The sequence below is a fragment of the Athene cunicularia genome (assembly GCF_003259725.1).
Source record: "Athene cunicularia isolate RWA chromosome Z unlocalized genomic scaffold, athCun1 chrZ_part1, whole genome shotgun sequence".
Taxonomy (NCBI): domain Eukaryota; kingdom Metazoa; phylum Chordata; class Aves; order Strigiformes; family Strigidae; genus Athene; species Athene cunicularia.
This window is the reverse complement of record NW_020799142.1, coordinates 17,359,443-17,381,035: the sequence shown is the minus strand read 5'-3', so window position 1 is coordinate 17,381,035 and position 21,593 is coordinate 17,359,443. Positions and strand designations below refer to the sequence as shown.

At 38.6% G+C, this 21,593-nt stretch overlaps 1 protein-coding gene across 1 annotated transcript in view; it reads right to left on the bottom strand.

Moving 5' to 3' along the window:
• PLPP1 (phospholipid phosphatase 1) overlaps nt 1-6,850 on the bottom strand; it is a 47,160-nt gene extending 40,310 nt beyond the window's left edge. Inside the window, exon 1 of the transcript XR_003400059.1 lies at nt 6,695-6,850. The gene's annotated coding sequence lies outside the window, so the exon portion shown is untranslated. The remainder of the gene's footprint in view (nt 1-6,694) is intronic.
• Between the last annotated feature and the right edge of the window lie 14,743 nt (nt 6,851-21,593).

Sequence of the window (21,593 nt, the reverse complement as noted above, 5' to 3'; positions counted from 1 at the left end):
TGCTCTGAGTACCCTACTTGGCTGTGCCACTGCATACACTCTCCTCCAGAGCATTTATCACTATAAATCACTATCACTGGGCAGACTGCTGGAGAGCTCTACTTGGTACCTTCCTCCCTTGTTAAAGACAGGGAGCACGTACTCTTACTGTCAATTTCTCACATTTCAATGAATTATTTATATATTTAAGGTTTCCTCATCTAATGCCATGACTATTCAGTTTCTTGGTGAAGTACTCATTTGAATGTACAGATCAAATGAATTATTTTTTAAATGCTGCCTTTAGCCCAAGTACTCCAGGCTCATGGTTTATTAAAGGGATGAGGAAGAGAATAGATGTGATTGACACCAGGAAACAGTGGGTATGTTTCAGACAAAATAGCTTTAAATATCTGTGTTTAAGCAGTGGGTAGCAATAGTCTTTCTCCAGAATTTAGAAACAAAACAGTTTTTGAAAGATTTTGCTCTTTTCTCCCAGCACTTCAAGAAACGCTACCACCGTTTTCATGCTATTATCTAATGCCAACTTCATTAGTGTAGCTTTAAACCAGAAGTGACACCTAGACTTCTTAAAACAAAAACATAAGTAGTATTTGAGGTTTAAGTCTCCTCCAAAAATTAAGATAGACAGCAGAAATTAACATCTCTCATGAATATGCTGTAGAGATTTATTACTAATTGCATCAAGAAAAAACATCCATAGTATTCATTTATACAACACCAGAAATCCTGCCTGAAAAAAAAGCATTTTGTGAAAGCTTAGTTAAAACTTCTGAGTTGAGTATTACTCTGTATAACTGCTCACATTCCACGGGGGTTTATTATGGTATTATACAGCTCATTGCAGATTAAGTTAAGACTTCAGCTTCTCCTCATTACCACAAAAGTGTTACTTTACATTTCTTAAAAGGAAATTACAGGAAATTTACAGTTCAGGAGGGCACATAGCAAGAAATATACCATCACTCGACAATTCACCAAAATCAATGGCTGCATTTTGTTATTCAGCTTTCTCCAGAAAAGATGGATAAAAACATCTCTCTGCATGAGCATTTCTCTGCTCAAGGCAGAAGAGAAAGAGATACAAAGGGGTAAGCCAGAGGAAGGGAAACAGAAGAGGCAGCCAAAAAGGAACTTTCCCTCTCTTCCACTTACTTTCCCTGTTGCTCATCTCTGGTTTCTGGTGCAGTCCCTTCCCTTTTTTGCTACTCCCTTGAGTGTCTGGTCTAAGTCCTGGATGTCAACAGCAACTTATTAGTAACTAGGTATGAGACTTAAGGAAAAAAAAAAAAAATCCATGCCACAGACTGGTTGGGGTTTTTTTTGCTTAGATGACAAACTTGCATATTTAAAGTTGCAAACCCCTCCCCCTACATTTTTCCCTATTCTGTTTTACCCTGTTAAAAACAACTCCAAACCACTTGGCTTTCTTCATTATGACCACACTTCACTCAACATTTTAAAAGCCCTTGTCTGGAGCTCCTTCTAATGTCAGGCTGCCAACTATTTTACTGTTTCATACACTGCATGCATTTTTCATCACTGTATTAACAAATGTACCTGAAGGATTGAGGAAAGTACAATATTCAAGTCCACAGGTTTAACAAGCAAGTAGCCGCAATTTATTCAAAATGAACTGCATCTGTTAAGAGTATCAAACTGGAAGCGGCTCTTCTCAGATCTTTCCTCATCTGACTTCAAACCAAGCCCACCAAAACACCCTTGCTTGCCATGGACAGGGCAGAAGTGGGGCCAAAGCTGGATGCAGCAACTGTTATTTCTCAGCATCTGTCCCCCACAGTAGTGATCTCACCCAGTAATTACTCATCAATTCAAGCAAAGTGCATCACCCCATGCAACCCTTCACATAATATAAACATGGGTTGTATAAACAGTTAGTATCAAGTAGAACTCATGCCAGATTATGAAGTTGAACAGCACTGCCTAAAAAGATTTCCAGTGCCATGAATACACTAGAAAAACAAGATAAAACATCATCCTCCTTTCGAAAAAGTTTACTAGGTAAGAGGCAGTCTTGTTCGAGCATAATAAAATATATACCTGAAAGTTAAAGGATGCAAAAGCCTACTCTAGTGTCAAACAGCAGGTTTAATTTTGATTAGTTGAAAAGCTATCAACAGTGGGCCATAAAGCTTTGACACTGCTGCAGAAAAATGAAGTGCACACCTACCAATTTAACAGTCCTCAACAGGTTTCATTAGTCCTCTGCTTTACCAGGCTCTACCACAGCAGTAGCTATATTTGTCCCTCAAGAAGCATATGAACTAGCCCAACAAGTGCTTATGTTATTAATCAAATATGTCCTTCCAGTAAAAGTTTCCCTGCAAAATGTACCCCTTCCACAAACAAAGCATAAAAGATTAGGTTTTTTTCCAGAAAAGAAATGAGATTGCCTCCAAAGTATGACTGTGCTAATCTGTAGAAAGGAGAAGTTACAGTCAGAACATTGATGCACATGGTAGAAGGAGACATTTCTGAGAACATTAAGTTAAATGTCTAACACATTAAAGCTGGCACAGAAGCAAAGTTACATAGGTCCCTTTAGGGAAGGCATCACAATACTGAAGACATTAGCCTTTGCCAAATCAAACTAAGAATGGTTTGGTTTTCTTTTCTGAAGTAGAAGACAACATGACCTGACAACCTAAATATCTTTTGGATGTGTTTGAGGTGGAAAAAATTAAGTCCTACGGGTCTGTAACATTCCTTTCTCTGAAAGAAGTCACAAACTGCAGAGCTCATCCCAGAGAAGTGACTTATTCAAAACCCTGTACTACTACTGAACACTTCCCCCTGTCACGAACGTCAGCATTTGCATTACCTGTTTTAGCAGCAACAGCTGTGGCAAACTACTTTGTTCCCATAAACTCCATGTGGCACTTTGACTGAGTTAGAAGAACTGAACACTTGTCCTCTAATGAATCAATCCATCATATAGAAACTCACCAGTGCATTGTGTCCCTTCACCTCCTGAACCTCTCCTCAAGGCAAAGCTTTGGTAGGCAACTACAGAAACCCTGCTCAGAACCTAGCACAAGGAGCAGATGAAACTCAGCAACTCTTGAGTTGCTCCATCCTTCTGCTCCTTGGCTGAGAAGGATGCTTCAGAGAGACCTCCTTTGCTCCTTCCCTCAACCACATCTACCCTTTGATCTAAGAGTAGCTATATGAGCGTCACTGAAGACAGCAGTTTTAAGCAGCAAGATGACTGGAGGAAGAGGAAATTGATCTGGAGGTGAGGTCACCAGAAAAGACCAATGAAACAGGACACATGCAAATAGGCATGGTTGGACCTTGCTGCGAGAGAAAGACACTGACATTAACCTGTCATTTATACATGGAAGAGCTAATCTCATGCAGACAGCTAAAGGTCAACAATGACAGACCAAAAACTTCTACTTAAGAGATTAATTTCAAAATATTCCTAGAGTTGCAATCTATGGACACTGCCCCCTGACTAATCATGGCTTTTAGACTATTCAGAATTACTTTCTAAGCATCTCTGAAAAGACTTCAGAAGGTGGAAGCATCAGAATAATCTTCTGGGGTTCTTGAGATGTCAGTCATCATGAATGTGTGCTGCTCCAGACACTGGCCTAGACATCAAAAGAGATTTACTTTTCCAGAGCACTACCAAGGCTCAAGTGCAAGTCTTCAAAAATTCTAATACAAAATCATGCTTAACATCCAGACACAGAAAACAATTTGGAAAATTATGAAGTATCAAACAATGAAGTGGCACTTGCAAAAGAATAAACATGAGTTTTTCCCAGACATTTTATTTCCTGATGAAAGGTGGCAATGGGAACAGAAAGAGTTCACTGCTATAAATGGAATTGTAGGAATTTTTTTTTTTTTTCAGATCCCTGCAAGTTTCTAACATGTCTTGTAAAACTTCACAAAATGTTCTGAAGACAAGTAAATGTTCAGGCAGCCTAGTTTTTTACGCACAGAGAGACTTCTTAATGAAATATCTATGCCTTACTCATTGCTGTATGTTTTGGGTTGTTTGGGATTCTTTTTGAAGGTATTCTATATTCCACTAGGGGCCTACCCCATCAACTGAACTAGACAAGACCTTTTATTATTATAAATCAAGATGTCCAAGCCATTTCTTACTGCATTCTGAAGACAAGCAAGCTGTTAGTGCAGCAGGGGCATAGGCATAATATTTTGAGCATTTCTGCTGAGATTTCATGAGGCTTTAGGGACTAAGAACTAAATAACTGTATCAGCAATACCTGTACATTGTTGAATGCTAAAGGGCAGGGTTATAACTACTGTACTACCTAATTAACCATTCTTTTTTTCATGTTGGAGATATGATTCCTTTTCCCCTCCCTCAGCTTCCTACCACAAGTCCTTCCTTCTATTTTGCGATGTGACAAAGCTGAGGTGTAAGTCCTCCTTAGGAAGGAGTACCCTGTTCAAGCTAGTCTTTGAACTCCGAATTTCACAAAAAGAGCAATTTATCAACTCTTATTTCACGGTATTTGACCCAATTTTTACTGTCAATTCCTTCATTGAGAAGCCTGTTCCCTTCAAGAACATCTCAAAAGTCAGGATAACATTTTTTACTAGATGTGGGATAATCAGTATCACTGCCCAATAAGCTTTGACAAGCCAGCTGTGACCCTGCTGAGGATATTGACTCTGGAACATGCTACTTCCAAAAAACTTAAGCTGCTTTGGAACAAGTTTCAAGCCTCCATTGAGTCAGTCCAAAACAAATTGGAATGTCAGATTCTTCTGCTTCCAGACTAATCAACTTTCCCTGTTCATTTTGAATAAAGGCAAGCTTAAAGCTAGAAAACATTCGCAACTGGAACCCACTTTCAACTCAGTAAGTTGTAGAAAAAACAGATCTTAACATCCCTAGCTCTAGACACTCACCCTAGCTCTACATTTTCAGTAACCATAAATGATTTCTCACCTATTACATGAGGCTGAAGAACTCCCTCGATGTAATACTGACACCAAGAAAGCCAGTTAGATTAACATATTAACTACACAGAACAGTAATATACACACTACAGTGTTTACTTTCTCACAAAATTCCAGAAAAATCTGTGTTAAGGTTTGTAAAATGGTCAGACTGAAGAAAACTGATCTGGATAGCCTGTATTGTTGTTACAGAACTACAAACACTTTAGAATATTTTTTTTAGCATCTCTGCATAGAAGCCAGAATTGATTGTTCCAATTATATACTTGATCCCCTGCACAAAGACAAACAATAAAAATTCACTGTGTAAATCCTACAAGAGTATCATAGAAGAAAAATATCAGAATAGACTGGAATCACTGACAAATCTAATCCTAGGTTATAATTTTAGATACCTTGGAAGCTAAAGTTACAATAGCAGTCAAACTCCTTAGATGTTTACACTCTTAAGTAAATTTACTGTAAATCAGGTGTTTCTCCACTGCTTTAGAGCCCCCCCCATGCATTCTCAATTGACTTTCTATTACAGGAACAACTTCTTCTAATCTAAAAATAGAAGACAAAAATATCAAGCAGTTCAACAGATTATCTAACTGCAACTGAAATGCCTCTTTAAAAGTCCAACTTCCACAGACCTGCAACTGCTCGTTTGCCTGTGTACATACCAGTTAAGGTACACATGAACTCTACTGGAAAATAAATTTTCCTGAAGTTGTAAGATATATATCAGTACAAAATTACAAACTTCAGACTGTTTCAAAAGTAGACTGTTTTGTCTACCATCTACTCACTGCACAGGACTAATGCAAGCTTTAATAAATAAACATTTAATGGAAAACTAGAGTACCCATGTAGAGGTTCTGCAGTTTTCTGTTTATTCATTTTAAACAATAGCTTCCATCCTTAAACCGATTTAATATACACTTCTTATTAGTTTAGCATATACATTTATCAGAAAACCAAATATTATGGCCATCTCTAAATACAACCATTGTAGGCAGAAACAAGAAGATGCAATTTCAGGTTCAAGTCTATTCTGAATAGTTAAATTTTGGTTCTCTAAACCAGCTCAAACCTTACTAAAAACTCAGATACAAACATGGATAAAACAGAAAAGCCTACTGAAGAGTTAATTGTTCTTTGTAAAAATCATGTGGTCTTGAAAACACTGAGGCTCTTTTTTACAGGCAACTGGATTTTCAGCCTCTGTATCCCATTTTGAAGGGTTTAAAGAGTCACCACATTTTTTTCTAAACCTAAGACAACACACTGAGTGCAAATTAGACTTATTTCTGTAGAAAGTATATGGAAGCAACAGTCATTAGTTATAGGTTTCTGTACTCCAGTACAGTGCAAGTTTTAACATCAAAGTGTTTAAGCCATCAGACTAACCCATTCTGAACAAGAGATGTATTTTATTCCACAGCATTTCAGAAGCCTGTAGCATTTTTATCCCCAGTGATAAGAGCCTAGACTAACACAGTTTAAATTCTCATCTCCTTTTTTTCTGCTCCTAAAACAAATGAGATTAGCAATACTAGCAGTCAAGAGATTAGTCCCAGATTTCCTGTGCAAACAGAAAGTAGCAACAGCATCTTTCACATGCATATTACTATACATATATGGGATCTTGCCTATACAGACTGTCTTCACCTCAGTCAGTGCTGAACTCTTGAAAGACACACATTTTATTCCCATCACCAAAACTCCCTATAGATTAGCTACTTACAGAGAAAATGGGCAGGGTGAACCCCACTGTGTAGAGGACAGTGGATGTGATGGTACTGTCATGGAACGGATACTTGATGCTGTCATCATTACAGAAAAAGCCCCTCTGATACGGTTTTATTTTGGCCAAGTTTAGAACACCAAGGGGTAAGCCAGCTGTTGGGGGAAGGAAAACAAAAAACAAAAACAAGAAATACATGTGGTTAAATGAAAAAAAATCATTTTTAAACATGCATGGAGGAAGCTACCAAACATGCAAAACTCGAATTTCCTAAGTATCATGCAATGTACACACTTACATTTCTATAAACAGGATTTGGTATCTCTTCTAGAAGTCTACTTCAGAAGGACTCTGATGTTGCCCACCAGATACACAAGTTAAGAAAATATAAAGTTCAAAGTCCTTCCATCAGTAAAGTGAATTGTCACACACTGAACTAAGATTACGCTTAAAAGCATTTGCCACTCACATGACCGAATAGTTATTTTAGGGCAAGCTGCCTTTTGCACCCCCTCCTTCATCACCACCTCACAGCATTGAAATGTATCTGAATTACCAGCCTTGTTCTGTACACTGTAATCTGGTCAGTGTTTACAGAGAAGACAAAAATACATACAGATTTTGTTGTAGTTAAGGAGTTAAAAATTTCATGCAAGTAGTTTTCATGCAAGTAAGGCGAATAAGAGATCTGCAGATACACCAATGGGAAATACAGACACTTTGAATGGACTGCATTCTCAAGGTAATGAGATCTATACTTTAAGAGTTACATTTACCCAGCTTTGTATGCTTTGGAAGATTTCTGCATGAAAGCAACTAAATTACTGACATGGGAACTGAGACTTGGGTACAAATTATAGCTCTCTGAATTTACACTGTGTGACATATTACCTACTCGTCCTCTAATTCACTTCCACTATACTGGTAGACATTCCAAAGAAGCCATCAAGACCTCTGACAATTACATTCAGGTCTAACTTATTTCTGACAAGAATCATCTAGGGAATAGACATTTGAGGGAGCAATGACCTCAGGAAATCAAAGTTTGTCATTTTACTCTACGTTCTCATCCTCCCCCTTTCCTTTGTTCCCCTGAGCAAGTAATAGATTAACATTGGATAAATTAGGCAATGCTCCAAGAATTGCACAATCCACAAACAGCAATAGCAAAGATACATTTTGATTTAAAATAAAGTAAAAAAGGGCAAACTAAACTGTATTTTCCCCAACATCCATGTAATATGCAATTCTGCATATAGACATTATATATAAATTAATGGTAAGTGCTATTATTGAAGCAGATAAGATCTCATTATATAAACAAACTGCCATATTGAGAACAAAAAAATTTCAAAGGAGGTCATATGATGTGAGATGGCTTCGATTTCTGGTGATGCATAAGACACCTATCACAAATCACTTAAAGGGGTTTTAAATAAGCTTATTCCTATATATTTCATTAGAAGACAAGACATTAAGATCTAAACAGTAGGAACAGAGTGGTAATCCCTGGTCCCTTCTTTGAGCTGCTAAATCACAGTGCAAAAACTCGTGAAGTGCATATTAAAGCTGTGTACGTGCTTCCTAATACTCCAGATCCCAACTTTTCTTCTAAGAAAATTGCGACGGTCACAGAAGGCATTTTGTCAGGAATTTAATGCCTCATATGGAGCAGAGAGTAATTTTTTCCACAAAACATCTGAAATCCTAAGGACTGTCTACACTTAACATGGTAACAACCAGGGATGCTGAAGCACCAAAGCACTTCAGCAGATGCTTACCATCTTGTATAACAAAACCAAACAAAAAAAGCAAATGGCACTATGCTTGTTCAACTTTAAGCACAGTTTTTTATAGAGTAGGTCAATATACCTTCAAATCAACAGCATCTCAAAGATCTCTCCCTCCTCTGTTTTAATGATTGAAAAGGAGCTGGAACATGACAGAATGAAAATGGCAGAAGTAGCTGTAACAGAATCACAGCCTTTCAAATACACAGCACACACTGAAGAACTCTGAAAGTTCACTCAGATCAAAGGACACTGCTGAATGTTCACATGTCTGGAGCCAATTTTTAGCTCCACTCGAGGCCATGGCAGGATTCCACTAATGTACATCAGAGGCCATGTTTCCTGTCTTTATCTCTGCTATTGCATGCTCAGCGTCAGGATGATGGAGTGGCAAAGCCATTACCTATTTGATACAATCCTATCTTCTCAAACAAGTAACCAGATTTTCACATGCGGAAAATATATCACATCTTCATGGTTAATTTAAGCAGCAGCTTCCACAAGTTGACTCCTTAAGGCATAAACACTTCTGTTCTCCAAAAGAAGCTGCTACAACTCAACACCAAGAATTTTTGTTTCATTCAATTACATTTTAAGCCTTCCAGCTCAACCTTTTTAGCCAATAATTGCTCAGTTTTTACAATAAGATTGAGGTGTTTTGCCTTGTTTTTTGTTTCTAGATTTAACTTCATTAGGACAGGCTGTTTCATTTTTACCAGCTGCTGAACTCTAAGTGCTCCAGTTCAGAAAGTGAAGACACTCCAGTAATTCACTTGCAAACATAAGAGTTCTTAGCTCAAAAATTCCAAATTTCTTGCCACCAAAGTACACAGGTTTACAGTCATGGGTCATGTTTTTTTAAGGAAGATTTCTTTAGGAACTGGAAGAGATCTATTACATGACTCTACATGAAAAAGACAAAGTACCCTAAGTTTGACATGCAGTGTTTTAAGCCTACCAGCAAAACAAACAGTTTGAATATGAAGGGTTTTTTTTGTTGTGTAACTGCAGCAGGAGACAATTACTCTGTAACAAGACACAAGCTTCAGGGCTTTTTTTTAATTAGGAAGAATTACTGACAGTAAGTGCTATGCCTTCAGTTTTTATTAAACAAAGATGAAGGAAACTCAAGATTTAATTCAAGCTTTTCTTCCCATTAAACAGTCATCTGTATGTGAAATTTATAAAAACTAGTTTGAGAACTTTCACATAAACAGCAGTTATCCAAATCTTTCTGTGCCTACATATTTAAATATTTCTCATACATTTTTGTTCCTTTCTACATGTTTCATTGAAAGAAAAAGATGCACCTTTTTGTTAAATCAGATTGATTTGACTAAATTACACAGTAGTTTCATTTCTTTGAAAGTGTATAATCTAGAGTAGGAATTAGAAAACATGCTTGCACTTTCAACCATAAGATTCTGGAAAAGGTAGAAGAGGAAAAGCAGCAAATAAAGGGGTCAGATGAGAACAGTTTCACCAAAGTGACTGCAAAATTCATTTGTACAGTCCATAGTAAAAGAATACAAGAAACTGGTAGTGGGTTACACATGTTACACTAAAAGCCCATTTCCATTTTTAACATTACTGTTAGAATTCCTACTGCAATGATGCATTGCTTTCCAGCAGTGGAGTAGAAGACATTTGGAAATGGTGCTTAGTTGAACATTAACCTACCCTAAACAAGTAGAAGCATTTTTACTTTACAGGGAAAGAAGACAACACTGCATACATATAAGCAAATGGTCCTTAAATTTTCACTGTAAAAGACACACTAACATACACCACAAGCCAGTATTGCCATCACAGGTGACAAGAATCTCTATGACCAGGTGACTGTACACTGAACTTCTGAGGAATGCATGCATGTTCAGTTTCATTAGCTTCTACAAACTGGAGGAAAGGGTGACCAAGATCTACTGAAAGATTACAAGGCTAGAATTCAGTCTTGTAGATAAGTCTCATGCCTTGTCTCCTTCACAGTGTACCTCCTCTTCCTTTTTACCTAGCCAGTACCAGCACTAACCTCTTGAGGGTGCTTTTCTGATCTAGGTAACTTTATATTTTAAAGGGATCATAATGGCTCAGTTGTTATTCATACCCTCTAAAGCATAACCCTCAGCTGTAAAGAGAATTCCTTGAAGTTCCCCATGCTTCAGACTCAGAACTGGGGTGCCTCTTTTCTGTTAAAGATTCTCTATTTTGTTTTAATATTTGTCTAGTAGATTTTATCATGAACTAGTCACCAATAGGTTCTGTGATGTTTGCTAGGTACTAGCAAGAAACAGCAGTCCTCTGATTTAGATTCTCTCCCCTTTAATTATACAGAGAAAATGACCTGATCACTGAAGTGCTCTGAAACTGGCTCATCCAACACTTTGTGAAAGACTAGGAAGTACACTTCACCTGTAATGCTCACACAAAGAGCTTTCAGGGTTAGCCAGAGTCTACAGCACTAGTTACAAAGTTGAATAGGAAAAAATACTGCAGAGATTTGAACCCTTCACCTATGCAAGAAAGGTGAAAAAGATTCATCCACATGGAAAAGAACAAAAGCGCACACAAACGATGGAGAGAGAGAAGAGAGAGGCAAGACCAAGATTTGAATTACTGAGCAGGGCTTACAGGGAAGAAACAGCCTTAAGTTTTTGGCTAGAACTGTAAGAACAGGTCAATACACATTTGTACAGAGTAAAGCTAAGCCAGTTCATAGTTACATGGGGCTACACTCAGTTCACAAGGAGTTCCCAACTTTTATTTGTAGGTTTGAGACAGCCGTAGTGTAGTTTCCACTGAAAACCTATGGATAATTCACAGGAATATCAACAGCCTTTAGGGAGCTCATATTTAATCACATCTGGCTGGACAACATGGCATGACACAAGTCTGTAAGGAAGGAAGGGAGACTAGGAAGGAAGCTGTCACTCAGAACAGCTCTCCACCCATAGAATGGGAATGTCAAGAAAAAACAATACACAAGGGAAAGGGAAGATGAAGCCTTCCTTTGGCAAAAAAAAAAGAAAGACTGTTTAATGAAAAAAAATGTTGATTTGTTATATTTTAAATAATTTTAAGATGAAAACAAAGTCACTTAAGTTCTACAACTTATCCTACAGATGGAAGTGCTGGATACCAAACTATGATCTTTTTACAATGTGTGTAACACTACACTATTACTCTGATTTGTGGCTTTTATCACACTTAGAACTTTAGTTAGGTGTTTAAATTTAGAGGCATATGGAGCTGGAATCTGATATTCAGGTGCCTGTTTGGCTTTGCCAGCAAGTTGCATGGAATAATTTTCCCTAAACAGGGAAAATGATAGCATTTATAACTGAATTAGCCTCTTTTGCAGCCAGCAGTTGCCATAAAGTATTTAAGACCAGCAAGAGAATACTGTTCAAAAGAAGGTAGCTTTCTTTAGGGTCTGCAAATACTGTCTGTGTTCTACTTAAAACTGGGAAACATTCTCCTAAATAAGTCTATGCGCACAGTTTTAGGTCTTCCATTTTAACATTTAAGTTTTACACCTGAAAGGAAAAAGACTCGAAGTTTAAACATTTCAGTTTTACTGTACCATCTAGTTCAGAAGCAAGTGTGGTGCTCCCAAAACCTGGCTACACTGGGCTCAAAGACAACCTAGACCATCCTGCCTTTCTCCCACCTCTGGCCATCCATCGCTATCCCCTTCCTTGCCACAGCACTAGCTTTTCACACCAACATGTCCAAAGAAAGGACAAGTGCATGCCCACACAACAGCACTACTGTTAGAGCTGGTATAAAGGATGTAAAAGGAACACATAGCGAAGGGTGTGGAAGAAAGGAGAACAAGGACAGACTGGCCAGTCTCAGATCAGCTCAAACCCCTTCTGAAATTGTTTCCTGGTCAGTGGTTCTTCCTCCTCCACAGCTTTAAGCAGTTTAAAGGAATGCACTGTATTTTTTTGTAAATGTTTAATTAACCCAGTTGGCCTCCTTATCTGTGGAAGTGACTGAATCTTCATGTGAGGCTCTGAAAAACTTTAAGAATTTGTGCTGAATTGTGTTTCAAGTTCTCCAAGACACACAAGACTCCCACCTGGTCCTCAACCAGGAAGTTCTTCTCATTTAAACAAATTAGTATCTAGAAACTGGGAGAAACAGCTGCCCTTAAGGGAAACGATGGCAAATAAGAACATTCTAGCTTGATTATTAACCAAAGTTTTTTCCTTATGCTGTACTGAGCTCACAAGTGCTAATTAAGAGAAACTGTACCAGACTAACATGAGACTGAGAACTTCCGTTTCTCCACACTTATCCTGAAGAATAGGATCAACCCATTCTGCGCTTGATGGACTGACAAAGTCAACTTTTGTATAGAAATCCACAATTTACAGTTAAGTTGGGGAGTGTCAAACAGGAATTCTGGCTGTATCAGAAATAATTATAAAACACATCAAATACCAGTCTCAAAACTGATTAGGTATTCAGCTGAAGGCTGCTCATTTAATGAAAAGGTACTTCTTACAGCTTAGATGCTTATTAGAAAGACAATGTTGTTAAATAACCCCACAGATAAAAGCCATCATTCTGAGCAGAACCTATGCAGCTGGTAATTACTACTAAAGGCAAGACAGAACTTAAGTTCTCCCGCTCTTACACATGTATTTCTGCTTTTACCTTCAGACAGGACAACCATATTTGCTTTGCTTTTGCAGTGTGCAGTCTGGGATAAGAAGGATGTGAGATTTAGAAAAACAGGTCAGTGCTGCTGGAGAGTTTGGGAGCATCTGTAAGAGACTGTTCTTTGCAGAAAATCAGATGTGCTGAAAATTTTTTTTCACAAGTGGTCAAGACAAACAATCAACACCTCTTAGAAGGTTCTGGTATCAAGAGGAAGAAGAGATTAAATAAGAAAGTCTCTAGGGGTGACAGATGTACACGAGTCAATACAGTATTTATTTTCAGTATTTGAGATGAGTGGGTAGAGTCCACAGCTTACCTCCTAGCCACTTTAAAAGGACTTCATCTTACTTTTCTACCCAAAGGAATGCAAAAATATATCTAACACCAGCACATTGTTCTGGTAACACCAGAAGCTGCGCTAGGCTTCAGTAAACAGGAAGGATATACAATAAACAGGATATACGTATTTAAAAGTACAAACTACCTTCTAATCTCTGATACTATTCTACTTGCAACTATACAGTACTTACATTTTTGTTTACTTAACTGTGATTTAGCTAGCAGGAAGCCAGATCAACAACCCGGTCCAGCTGAGACAGTTTCAGTGAATGATTCCCTCACCATACCTTACACTTTTGGTTGAGCCAAAGCAAGGGTGGCAGAGGCAGAAAGTGAAGGAAACTTTCCTGTGAGCTGGACCAGCCTCAAAACAGAAGAGCGCAATTTCTAGTCCAGTCATTTACTAGCAGAAAGCTACATTATATTCCAGTTTCTCCACATTCAACAGTTTAGTAGTACATGAGAGCACTAGTTCAGTTATCTACATTACCAATCCGTTACAAGAAGTCACAACATTTGTTTGACAATATTCACGTAGACAAGTGTATTCTCCATTATGAAAAAAATGGGCTTTTAGAAGCACTAAGTACCTGTTTGTCTAAAACCCATGCAGTGGTCTCACCTGTGAGCATTTACAGAAATACAAATACAAAATTAAAAATGCAGAGAGACAAGACAGTAGTATATCCTAGCCTGCTCTATTACTTAGAGGAAAGTATTCAGCTGAACCAAACCAGTTGCAGGTCACAAGCAAAGGCTGTGCCCTGTGCTCTACTCTGTTCAGGGGGCAGAGAATGTTGAAGTTCAACCAGTCAACTGACAACCACCTGGAACTCATTAGCAGTTCACCCAGTGGGGCAGAGGCCAATTGTCCTGATCACTGACAGACCTTGCAAAGATTTTAGACCCTCGAATATCTAAAAGACACTGGAGGGCAGGGGGAAGAATGGAAAGGGAGAGGTCAGCAGCAGCTTGTGTTACAGTGCTGCTCATGGGGTGTGGGAAGAATCCAGCTGGCTGCAGCCAGAGCAAGCAATAACCCTTCCTGTTTAGGGGAAATTAAATATTTAATCACTGCTTGCATTATGTGCTCAGTATTACATTCACTGTTAAAGGCTTTGACTGTATTGTCTAGAGAATTAAAAAGCCACAGATACAATATGCTGTGCATGCTCCCCAAAGATCACGATCTACAAACAACCTACCTAAAGCACAGGGTTTACAGACAAGGAAAACCATACAGCAAAGAAACTTAACTATCATAGGTCAGCTGTAGGCAAGGCAGGGAGGGATTTTTCTTTCTGCAGGTGATACCAACTCTGAATGTCATGCAAGACCAATGTTCTTGTAAACTCCAGAAGTTCTAATTTTGTGGGAGTGCACAGCAAGAGGCTTTCATAGTATTTCACATATAGCTACACACCATAACCTGAAATACCATTCAGTATCTAGAAATGTAATAGCCAATTAGTTGTTAGTAGTGTAAATGCCCTTTTTCCAGTGAGTCTTACAAGCATAACAATATTTTGTTTAAACAGTCCTTTAACAAAGTCAGGCCTTACAAAGGCAGTGCTAGAGGGAGTCAGGACTCCCATAAGATTGTCTACCTTGTAATCCACCAGGACAGTATTTTATACTGTATACACTGCTGCATACCACCATGTTTAGGAGTATTTTTAGTTATCAGAACCACGTTTTTTCATGGTACACTGAAGTCTGTAGTGTCTAAACAGTACATTCTAAGAATATAAGCTCTTTATTAAGCTATACCTAAATAGAATTTTTAAAGGAAAAATGATAATACCCTATATATTTTAGAGCTATCAGAGCAATTGTTTTGTACTGATTCTGAAGACTTCCTGAGAAGTTCATTTAACCAGCATTTGTAAAAAACATTTAGAAAACATTCCTCTTGATACTTGAGTATAATGAATAATGCCACAGCATAGAAAGTCTTCTAGTACTCTCATAATAGAGCAGGTGTTGCTTTCCAGTTTCAGTAGAAGTTATCAGCATCAGATTCCTGATCTTAGTTTCTATGTATTAATGACTGGAGATTTCATTTTCTAGTGTTAGTGACTGTAGTCTTAAGATTCAAGAAGACATGAAAAGAATGGTAAGAGACTGTCTGCAAGCAGAAACAGTGACCTTATTTCCATCCCCAGCATCTCCATTAGCATTAGACACAGCCACCATACTGGCTTGTAGTATTTCAGGTGAATACCAGTACTGCAGCATAGGCTTACCTAACAAAACAAAATGAAGCTGTAATTTCCCTGAGTCAGCAAAAATGACTCACTCAAGAAACATCAAGAAAATAAGCCACTGACTAAGATGATGACTTTTGGAATTTAATGGAGAACAGCTCCTGACTGGAGCTCTTAGCAGGGCTCAATCTCACTGCCTCCCTTCTGTATCTCAGCATTAAATGCCCTCTTGACCCCTTAAGGGCCATACATGCTCCCCATTAGCTTGCTGCACATCAGAAGGTTCCCTGGTTAAAACTTTAAATTCATCCTCTCATGTCTCTCTACCACTAGCCTCCAAAACAGTCCCTTCAGCTTAAGGTAAGCATAGTCCATTGCCCCTCAGATACCTTAAAATAAGGTAGATAAGCTTAGATACATGTATGTGCCTTACAATCCCAGCACACCAGTTTGAGAATATTGCACCTACTGTTAAATCTCAGTGATTCAGCCATCTAAGACTCAGAACAGATTTACAGTAATCTGCAGATCTGCAATAACAGAACAAAGTTAAGGGGACAAAAATACACTAAAATGAATTTGAGGGGAAAATTCCACCTTATTCTAAGAGTCAGAAGCTACTTGAGATGCTGAAGTTTGATACATAATCCCTTCTAGATTTAAGGCAAAAACTGAGCAAAATTCCTGTTGGGTACAGCTTCCTCCTTCCCTAGGAGAGGAATCACATAACAAAAACCTATGACCCTCCTTCTATATCAGAGATGACTAGCTAATGTCTTGAAGCTAACTTACAAGATCAAACAACCCCTATGTGGTCTCTCTGAAAGCTGCATGCTTAGCAACGGCAGCCTAAGGTAAGCAAAGTCAAAAGATTAATTGTTTCAGCACCGTCACAAAAATAAGGCTGTATTGATAGGGCTCCTGCATACCTTTGGTTCCATTTAGTAGAATCAGGGTTTATAGACAATACAAGATGGATGCCCTGATCTAACATACTTGCCTTTTTAAATTTAAAATTAAAAAGTTATTTCCCTGTTGCCAAATATCAAGATACCACATGAATAGGAGATGCCAAAACTGTATTGGAAGTACAATACAAATAAAACTAAAGTGCCTTAACACACTTCTGCATCAGACTGCTTCTTGGTTACAGCTTTTTTAAAGATGAATCAGCAAAGTCTGTGACAGTGTAAAACCAGCCTACTGATGCTTTTTTTAACTGGTTGTTTCAGATACTGCAATTCAATGAGATAACAGAAGGAGTGTTTGGTAATTACAGCAGACAGTTTCAACATTACTTTTCTGTATCATATTCTGCTGAAGAAGCTTACTTTGGTCTATTTTTGGCTTCTGTATGAACAAGCAGCCTTGATTTTAAATCAAGACTGGACCTGACTGTGCTAGAATTAGTGTAGCAGAGGAATATGTCAAAGGTAGTTTGAAAGACACAATGCAAGTTTATCAATAGGCAGTTTAGTTCTGTGCCTCTGAGATGAGCCTCAACTTGGAAAGGAAAATTCCTCCCAGAAAGTAGGTCAACTCATTAGCAGTCAATTGTTAAACAAGAATAGGTGAGCTGAAGATAATATAAGGGACAGTTTCTACATGCCAGACTACACTACTCTGGCTGAAAAAAATGCTTGTAGGTCTACTCACAGGTGGGACTAGTCTATTGCTGCAGCCAAACTAATAGTATTTCCTGATGTAGCAACAATTACATTGTTCCAACAAAACAGTCTAAGAAAATATCTTAAGGAAACCTTGCTTCTTCATTCAGGACAGCTTTAAATGGTTTTGATTGTCATAAAACTGGGCTATAACTAGTCACTTGCTAATCATCCATTATCTGAATGTGTAGTGTTTGTGGATTTTTCAGTTGTCTTTGGACAACTGTTTTACCTGATTAAACCCCAAAAAAGAAGAGCTTCCTTTATGGGATAAAAAAAGAACCAAGCCCTGAGCAGATACAGCAATAAACAAGCCCATACCAATGAACCTGACTTCTGAAGTCGTACTTCTGTGGGTGGCATATCTTGCCAATAAGATTCTATGTTATTCTGTTCAGCACTTTTTTTTCCCCCAAGGTGAGTTTGTTTTAATTCTCCTGGACTAATTCTGGAAAGAGAATTATCAGTTGTCAGGAATAAATCCAAGTCACTTGGAAGACTACAAAGCTCAAGTTACCTCTCACCAAGTACCTTCCTTACAGACTTAGGTCACCTGTTCCTGCCACATGCTTCTGTGGTTCTAACACAGTCACAGATAGAGGACTAACACAGCTTTATCCTGTCATCAGCATCTGGTCAGAGCAACAGTGCTCCTACATAAAACTATGCATAGCAGGCAACCAGCAGTCAACTCTTTACTTCCTCTCCCACCAGGGCTGTGATTGTGCAGGTTTGAAACCAAGCTGCTTTTAGCCAGTACAAGTTCATGCTATCCAACTCCTTGAAACCAGGGCAGTGTGCTGAATCAGTTCAGCACAGGCTCAACAAGCACCCAAGCAGCTACAAGGTGAGGCAGGACCTCTTCAACTATGAGAGATAAACTATATTATTTAGCTGTAGTGTGGCACTTCATTTTCTACAGAAAATGTGTCAGAAGCCCTTTTCTTCCCATTCTCTTAAACAAAGGTCACCACCCTCACATAAGCATGCTGCAAGAGCCCTTCTGTCTAAGGTTAAAAAGCCACCAGGACTCAAGCAACTTGTAAGGAACCTCACTGCTGACAAGCAACTTCCTCTATTATGCCAAGAGGAAAGAGTACAGAGCTGAGTTCAAGATATGTCTCTTGGGAAAGCACTAGAAGGTGAATTAGGATTTACCCATTGCTGTAAAAAACTAGTGCAAGAACAACTTTTGAGGCTGGGGTTAGCCAGAATACAAGATACACTTTAAAAGCAATACCTGCCAGAGTAAGAACCCAATTGTTGACTTTGAATAGTGCTCATTAACTAGTTGAGTTCTAACCTGAAGCTTTTCTGTAGGCTACCAAGCAAGACAGAGAGTGTCTCTGGGTAGAGCATCTTTCTTTATGTGGGGGAAAGTAAAAAGTGACTTGCCAAGAACAGTAACAAGGGACAGTGTCACAACCAGGCTATTTGGTCTCATGTGTTTTGAGAAAGCACAGTGGGAAAGGGAAGATTTTCCATGGTTTAGGTCACAGCCATGTTTCCAATTAACTCAGAGTCCACTTAATGGGTATCATATCCTGGTACCTGGTGGACAGCATCATCTGAAGACAAGCTGCTCTTTCACCTGAACCTGTTACAGCTTAACAAGATATTCACACACTAGAGAAAAGATTTAGCATCCACATGACATGAAAAATAAGGATGGTGACACATGTCAGTGAGTCACAAGTAATAGGGGAGGAGGTTTTATTTGAACTAGGGCAATCAAGAAGTGCTAACTCACATAGAAGGAGGCCCTCCTTGACTGAACAGCAATACCTTAAAACAGCTGCCTTCAGTGACAGCAAGAGTAAACACTCCCAAAAGGGAAGAATGGCACCTAATGCAAAAACATTGTAGAGGGTGTGCAGAGTGGTCTAGCCATCTCATCCTCAGAAGTCACTGCAAAATGAAACTCACCTGTCCTACACACATCCATCTGCAGTTTAGCATATTGTATCACACAACACTCCAGTAGTCTTTAAATAGTACACTTTAAAAGTTATGTAAGCAATTTTTATTTCTGGGTTAGCTGACATGTTCTTCTGTTTGGAAGACTAGAAATTCTCCTCCCCTTACTCAGAAGTAGTTTCATAATAAAAAAATGATAAATAAAACTGCCAGTCTCACCTTCCCCACCACCATCCACTTACCAAACTCCTTTTTTCCCCACAGGCACTGCTTACAACTTAAGGTGCCTCAACACTCAAGTAGCAAATAGCCCTAATGCTAGAGAATGGCTGGTAATAGGCAAGTTTTTAGTTGGCTTCTTGAACCAGCACAGGATAGGACATGGGGAGGAAAAAAAGCAAAGGAAATCCCTACACATGCACCAAATATAGTTAGATACTACAGCAGTTTGAAATTTAAGTAATCCTTTACTATTTCCATCATATGGCAGAAGATTGTATCAGAACAATGAAGAGCCAAATTCTTTGGAAGACATCAATTTTTCTAATCTTAGGTTGTATGTATTCTTGCATTACAACAGCAATCACATATTGACAAGTACACTCCCTAAGTACTTACAATAGGGTTTGTCAGTAATTGTGTTGTCAGTCAAGGGACTACAACACAGTTCTGTTGCATTGCAAGTTGTCCTAGAGTCTGACATCACAGAGAATGGTTTCCTTATTGCTCTAGTCACTCTGCAGAACTTACTTTAATCTGACTTAGTCTTAGTGAGAGTTTGGTCTAAAGGTAAATGTATTTAGTAGTTGTACTGATTACAGGAATATTACCATGATTTCCCAACTTTGTTCTTTTAAGTGTTGTTTACCTGCTTTAATGAAGGAGCCTGATTTGCAGTCAAATAATAGACCTATAAAAGTGGAATAGACTATATGTATAGTGCCTAATGAAGATAGCTGTTACAAGCTAATTAAGTTACAAAAAATAACAGCTTATTAGCGTATGACAAAATGAAAGTATAATAAACCATAAGAATCAAGTCTCAGTATCAGCGAAAATGGTTTTACTATTGTCTAGTAATGCCATTCCATTTACATGTCTGTGTCATAATATATAAAATGTCTCTGTCAGAAAAACAAGGAGGAACAAGTAACAAAAGTATGAAGGAGAAGGAAACCTTGCAGTCCAGGCTGCTCATGCTCTCCAGCGACAGAAATAGTTGACCACTGCCTACTGGACTGCACAGAGTAAGGGAGCTGTTGCCTGCAGCACTGCAGAGCTGCACACAACGCGCTGCACGCACACACGCAGCACTGCAGATCAGCACACGCTCACAGAATGCAGATACAGCCTTCTCAGACTATTTAAGGACATATACCACAGAAATCTGCAGGGTTTTGTTTCTTTCTAGTATCATTTAGGAAAGAATTATCATCCCAATAAGAAAGGAGAGCTTTCATTTATTTTCTCAGTGCACCAAAGACTGCTTTCCCTGAACTCTCTTACTGGGTAGAAAGGTAGATGAGGGAGGGAGTTTACTTAAGGCCGGTTAAGAACAAACTTAGACTTAAGTTTCAGGCAACCAACCACATCGGACAGCTTAATGCCACATAAAGGGAGAAGATGTTGCTCCCTCCTGTGCTGCCTGCTCGCTCTTGATCTTAGTGTCTTACCTACCTCTCCTCCATCTGGGGCACTTGTCAGACCTTTCAACAAAGCCATTTAAATCACAAAAAACAAACACAGTAGATCTCTTTCCCTTCCTTCCCCTTTGGAAAATTTGTGTTAGGAGAGCTGAACCTGCACAAAGAATGGTTTGACTAAAAAGGGAGCAAGTAAGTCAGACATACACAGTCATCCAATTCCACTGTGGTGAGTTTATGGATAAATCAGGTCACTGTAACTTAAAGTGATATCCTTAGGTTTCTGTCAAACATTGCTTAGACAATTAAATTAATTTTTCTTCCCCATCTTCACTTATTATGGGGAAGGTGAGGGCAGGAGATGGAAGAGAAAAAAGGCAAGCTCTGTACCAAGTGACAGTAAGAGTTACCTTGGGAATCATGGTGTGCTAATGGTAGCCCTTTTTGTAGAATGGGCTACCACATAAAGATTGAGAGTTCAGTCATCAGCTGGTCTACATAGTTTTAAACTTTCACTATGACACAGTTAAAGTTTACTCTTGGAGGCTTCGTGGTCTCTTTAGTGGAGATACTAGGTATCAGGTTATCAATACCTGCAAGTCACTTTATCTGGGCAGCTACCTCAGCCATTTGAGCAGATACCAAAGTGCAAGGGGGGAGGGGGGGGG